The 6,374-nt window shown below is 43.9% G+C and overlaps 1 long non-coding RNA gene across 1 annotated transcript; it reads left to right on the top strand.

The window, feature by feature from the left end:
• Nucleotides 1–2,843: 2,843 nt before the first annotated feature.
• On the top strand, nucleotides 2,844–5,669 carry LOC124982072 (uncharacterized). Its single transcript, XR_007108172.1, has 4 exons — nucleotides 2,844–2,997; nucleotides 4,212–4,228; nucleotides 4,344–4,434; nucleotides 5,504–5,669. It is a non-coding gene; the product is annotated as an uncharacterized LOC124982072 (long non-coding RNA).
• The last annotated feature ends 705 nt before the right edge of the window (nucleotides 5,670–6,374 follow it).

Genomic DNA, 6,374 nt, shown 5'->3' with positions numbered 1-6,374 from the left:
ACCATACCTGGCAGCAAGTGCACTATTTTTGATATGGAGTCAGGCTCAGGAACCATAGGACTAGTTATTTTTTAAACCCTTTCTGGTTCTTAAAGGAGTTGTTTATGCTTACTGAATGTCAAGGTTCTTGTCATAAAATAGAGATATCAGTACTCTTTTTTAATGCCTTTAAGTATTACATTATACCAGCATATTGAGGACTTTGTAAACTCTAAAACCACCTACAAATGCATAATATTAATATTCTGATAAATTATTTTGATGTATAGAAACTCACTTCTTCAGGGGAAAAAAAAAAAAAAAAAAAAGGGAAGCTGACCCCCAAGTCTTTGGGATCTTTCTACCTAATATTATGTAAAAACCTTGAAATTGAGCTCATCTCAGACACAATTAGGACATAGACAAAGCTTTTACTTGGCAATATTTTTAACCTTTCCAAACTTTTCCAGGTCCCTTAATCTTCCCTCACTTTTGCAGTTTACCCAGACAGAAAGCTGCTACAGTGGTTAACACAGTGTTTCCCAAAACATGTCCTATGGAATAAGAAAAGGTGTTAGGGAAAGAGAATGGAGATCTTCTAGACCAAATTTGTTTGGGAAATGCTGTGCTAACCAGGTTTTATTATGAATTCGAAAAGCCTATACACGGTGGATTCTCGACAAGGCAAAAGCGTGACTAGCTTTGCCAAGCATATCTGAAACTTTGTACTGATCCATCTCTGGAATCTAGAGGAGTTTTGCAATAAGGGCCCAGCAACTCTGTGGTGTTCTTCCTTTTCAAATTAGGACTGCTGGCAAGTCATGGGTCACTTTAAAGCAATGACTCCAAACCCTGGCTGTGCCTCACCTTGGAGGTGCAATTTCCACCCCAGGTCTGCTGATTCAATGGGCTTGATGCAACCAGCCCCAGATCAGCTTTGGACCTGTGATTGGGAACCTCCAAGGAATGAATCACTTCAGGCATCTAAGTGGGAGGGATTCTTTTGGCTGAAGGGGATAGAGAGCGAGGGAGGGTGGTCCCCCAGCATTCCTAAAATGATACAAGGGTCAGGACATATGCTATCTCTTATGAGGTTGGAACTGCCCCAAATGATGGGGGGAGTTCTCTAAACTTTCTTAACCACACCTGGGACTGTGGTTCAGATTTGACAGCATGACCTTGGACCACTGTGGTAACCTCTCTGAGCTTCACTTTTCTACTATAAATTGGTAGTACCCATATAGGTCTTGAGTCTTTTATGAAAATCCAATAAAAACAAATGAGCCCTATCCATATAGGGCTGCATTTCTGGCTTTTCTAATGACAATTTCTAGCAAGGTTATTTCAATTATTATTTGGAATTTCATTTGTCTTTCAAAGCAACATTTGAGTAAGGGTCATTTTCTTTCCTTCAAAGAAAATATCTTTGTGCTACCCCTACAGTCTTAACTAATGAACCAACATTATATCTTAAAAATATGAAACAAAGAATTTGTGAAATAACTGGGCTGCTGTAAGGCAAGATAGGGCAGAGATCTGACACAACTGTCCAGATCAATCAGACCAGGCATTACCCGATTTGGGTTGGGAATTATCTGGAAAATTTCCTCAGCTGTTCACTTCATTTGCAGTACTTTCTCAATGAACCATTGTTATGAACATTTTCAAAAACCTTCAGCCTGTCACTAAGACTGGGGTTTTGACAGTGGATTCGGAAGTGTAGAAAGAATTTCATATTTTTAAAAAATGCGTGAAGCACACTGGATTAAACTAATTGGAGGAAGACAATGCCTCTCTCAAAGAAAACAAACTAGTTATGAAACCAACCATGTACCAAATACCCATCATGTGCCAGGCACTGGCCTAGCTCCTTCTGTATTATCTCATTCAGTCCTTGGAATCACTTTGTAACATGGCTTTAAAGTACTACTTTAAAGTATGCAGGGGAGGAACTAAGACTTGGAGATGTTTCGAAAACAAACCTATCTCAGGACCCCAGTTAGAAAGGAGAAGAGCCAGGATTGAAGGTCAAGCTCTTTCCATTGAGTGTAGCTACTTTGCTTCCTAGATTTTTCCTAGCAAAAAATTTTTTTTTTTTTTTCCCCGATACTGGTGATTAAATCCAGGGACAATTTATCACTGAGCTACATACATACCCAGCTCTTTCTATTTATTTTTTTAATATGTGGTGCTGAGGATCGAACCCAGTGCCTCACTTGTGCTAGGCAAGCGCTCTGCCACTGAGCCATAACCCCAGCCCTCTTTCTATTTATTTTGACACAGGGTTTTACTAAGTTGCTGAAGCTGGCCTCGAACTTGTAATCCTCCTGCCTCAGTCTCCCAAGTTGAGGGGATTGCAAGCATGCAGTTCCACACCCAGCTAAAATATGACCTCTTTAAATTTAGAAATTCCAAGGAGGAATGGGATATAGTCCACATTCCTTTTTTATATGGAGACAACATAAGACATGAAAAGTTGTTAATTAACTGCAAGAACAACAGAACCCGGGCAACCTAATGATGACCATTATACCTTTCTATTATACCTCTCTATTATACCTCATTTTCCTAAAAACAAAAGAAAGACTCAGGTGTACCATGCTCTAGAGCAGGAAATTTCTGTGAGGAGTTCTGGCAAGGTCCTAACTGGTACAGGAGTCACAGTGCCCTCAAGCGTATCTACTTCTCTGACTGATTTTGCCTAACTGGAAAGGAGGTCATGCAGTCATTTTCCAGCCTGGAATACTTCAGAGAAGCAGACTGGGAACAGTCCTGTGATGCCTGGTCCCTGGCTATTATTTTGCAGGAGCTCAGTCCTCTGTGGTTCTCTACCACACCCCGGAAAGGCCTCCGCCCCATTGGGCTATTGCCTCTTATTCTCCTTGCAGGGTTGCCTCTCCCTTGAAGATCCAGGGTGTGTGGAGGATGGTGGGTGGAAGAGAGAATTCAGTTGAAGTACAATGGGTAACAGCTGCAGTAGCCTGTTTGAGGGGATTCTCACAGGAGAGCAAGGAAGAGGTAAGCACTGTGTGCATCTGGTGCAGAGAGCACCTGAAACCCATCTCTCTCTCCAACCTTTGTAGGGAAAAGAGAGGAAGGATCCTTTACATGCCTAGGTGTGGCTGTTGTGGGGGTGGGCAGGAGGTCACACCCCAAACTGGCAACAGGGTTTCCTTTGGGAAGAAGAGTGGGAGCTGAAGAATTAACACATGCCAATGAAGATTTCTTTCTTCTTTCTTTTTGTGGTACTAGAGATTGAATCCAGAGGTGCTCTACTACTGAGACACATCTGTAGTCCTTCATTTTTTATTTTGAGACAGGGTCTTGCTAAGTTGCTGAGGTTGCCCTCAAACTTGTGATCCTCCTGCCTCAGCCTCCCAAGTCACAGGGAATACAGGCATGTGCCACTGGGCCCAACTGTAGATTGATTTTTTTTCCTTCCTTTCTTTCTTCCTTCTTTTCTTTCTTGGTATTGGGGATTCAACCCAGGGGTGCTTTAACACTAAACCACATTCTCAGTCCTTTTTATTTCTTTTAATTTGAGACAGGGTCTCACTAAGTTGCTTGGGGCCTCACTAAGTTGCTGAGTCTGTCCTCAAAATTTCCATCCTCCTGCTTCAGCCTCCCAAGTCTCTGGGATTAACTGTGTGAGCCACCAGGTCTAGCCTGTAGATTTCATTTTTAAAGGACAACACTTTTGTCAAGTGAAAGAGGAAACAAAAAAATGAGGAGGAGGCTAGGGGTGTAGGTTTGTTGCAGAGCACTTGCCCAGCATGTGCAAGGCCCTGGGTTCCATCCCCAGTACCATACGCTAAAAAAAATGAGAAGGGGGAGGGGAAGGAGGAGGGGGAACCTACATGATAATGAAGACGTCTAACTGCCCCTCAGAGTAAACTCTCTAACTTCAGGCTTTTCAAGAAAAGGAGGATACCAACATTGCAGACCAAGTACTAGGGCTGGACTTGACCTTGGCCCCTGCATCTCTTTAGAGAGGTTCTGTGACTGTGTAAGAATATACAGATAGAACAGGAAATTATGTCCCTTCCTAGTGGCTGGGCTTTAGAAGCCCCATCTGTAAATGAGGAATGAGAATAATTTGCTTGTCTGAAAACAGGAGGGTGTCATCCCGTGCATAAAAGGGAGAATGTTTCTGAAGGACAGACACCAGAAAGCTTCCATATGCCTCATTTGTATTTGTTTTTTGTTTTTCTTTTTCCATGGATGGAACCCAGTGCCTCACACATGCCAGGTAAGGGCTCTGCCACTGAGCTCCACCCCAGCACCATATGAACCATTTGAATAGGAGTGCCTCTGCTCCCCGAGAAAGGCACTTCAGGGTGAAGGCTACGCCTCTCCCCTTGCAGGTCCACTGAGCCCCAGATGGAACCCACAGCACCTCGCTTTCCAGCCCCAGATAGTCCTGCAACTGGCGTACACCAGCTCTCCTGAATACTTGTATGTTCATAAGCAGTTTAAAAAATGGAACCATCACCCCTCTGTCTGTGTGATGTTCAGAGGACCTGGCGCCCTGGGAGAGAAGGCAGGAAACTGCCAGCCCAGATACCTTTCCTGAGGCTCTGTGGAGGAGAAAACATCAGTGGGAGGGCAGGTCCCCCTCAGTTAGGGAGCATCAGACCTGGAGGGGCTGGGCCAGATTCAGGATGATAACAGTGAAGTCGGCACGTAATCACCAGCCCAGGCAAGGAGCCATTTGCCTGCAAACTCAGGGCCCCCAAGATGCAGCTGTGTGCTTTGCCTCTCGTGGTCCCAAGCTACCTACCAGGTGTCAGGAGACTGCTGCACTGTGCGGGGGTGGCTGGCTGGTCCAGGTGTTGTTCTTGCCCAGAGAGGAGGGTGGAGCCCTGAGAGACAAGATGGCACCAGGGAGACCTGCTGCACGTCCACGTGCTGAGGCTGGAATGCGCGCACTGGAACCCAGTGCCACTGGGCACAGATCTCTTATCTATGGCTTCCTGAGGTTGCTTTTGGCTGGGACTCCTGTGCCTCCCCCATCCTGGCATACACCAGAATAGTGAAAGTGACTGATAGCCTCTGTTTCTGACTCAGACCCAGCTGAGCCTCCTAAAGAGGGGTCAAGGTCATTGTATGACTTTATTTTCCATGTGTCTCAAAAAAGTCACCTGACTCTGGCTCTGCCTTGGAGTCCCTCAACCCCACCAAAGTTCCTGGTCCCCTGGACCAGTTTCCAGTCTGTGAAGAGCAAAGATAGAAATAGATCCTGCCTACCCTTACTATTGAGGAATGAGAAAACTGTTCCCTTAAGGATTTAAAATTAATTGTTCATAAAGAGAGTAAAGATAAATCAGTTAGTTGTTCCCAGTGTCTACTATTGTCCTCTTTCTTAGAATCAGAATACTAGATTTTAGGATTTATAAACTAATCAAAAGAAAAATGACATTTATCAGCCTCCCTTGTGGATTTAGTGGAAATGTGAGGGTAAATCCTAGGATATATCTTTAAGGGAAGAAGTATGTCCTTCTTTTCTATTTCCTTGTTTTTGCAGGTTAGCTGTTGACATGGAGGCTGGAGCTCAAGCAGCCATCTTGAACCATGAGTTCAGAGACAAGTTCTGAGAATAGCAGTCCAGATAGAAGGATCCTGGATCCCTGATGACATTAAGAAGGTCCCCTAGTACTCCTGCACTATCAAAATCTCCCTCAGACTTTTCCTACCGGAGGAAGAAATAAATTTCCATCTTATACCAAAATTTTGTGCTTCTGTCACATGTAGCCAAAACTAAAAGCAACTAAAGCTAAAAGTAGATAGTTTCTGGTTCATGAGAAGGAACAGCCAGTCCTAGAGATATATTAGATTAGCAAAAGCTTTGATTTGTGTGGAAGAAAGGATCAAGTAGTCTTGGAAGAGAAGATTTTTGCCTGTAGCTAAAGGATAGATGTCTCTAGATTTCTCTCTCTCTCTCTCTCTCTCTCTCTCTCTCTCTCTCTCTCTCTCTCTCTCATATGCTGGGTACTGAACCCAGGGAATTGCACATAATAGGCAGGCACTCCACCACTAAGCTCCATCCCCAACCCAGGGCAGATCCTAGAACCACAAGCAAAAAAATATCAAAAAGGGATCTCTGTTTTTATTAATTGAAAAACACAAGAATATTTTTTAGTATTTAGTATTTTAGTTCCTCGCACACAAGGAACAACTACTTGGATAGCATTAATCTCTACATTCCACTGAAGATTGGGAAGGTGGGGAAGGGAGCTCCCAGCACAAAAATCATCAGCCGGTGTGAAAGAGCACATCCAACAGAGACCTGGCAGAGATAAGGCCATTTTAAGAAGTGAAAGGAGAGGGTCAGTGGAAATCGTTTAGATAACGAAGTCACATGCAGCCCATTGCATTATAGATGCTTATTCATGGAC

Source organism: Sciurus carolinensis, chromosome 4 (assembly GCF_902686445.1).
Source record: "Sciurus carolinensis chromosome 4, mSciCar1.2, whole genome shotgun sequence".
NCBI classification, from domain to species: Eukaryota; Metazoa; Chordata; class Mammalia; order Rodentia; family Sciuridae; genus Sciurus; species Sciurus carolinensis.
The sequence above is the reverse complement of the archived record's forward strand: the minus strand, read 5'-3'. Positions and strand labels throughout refer to the sequence as shown.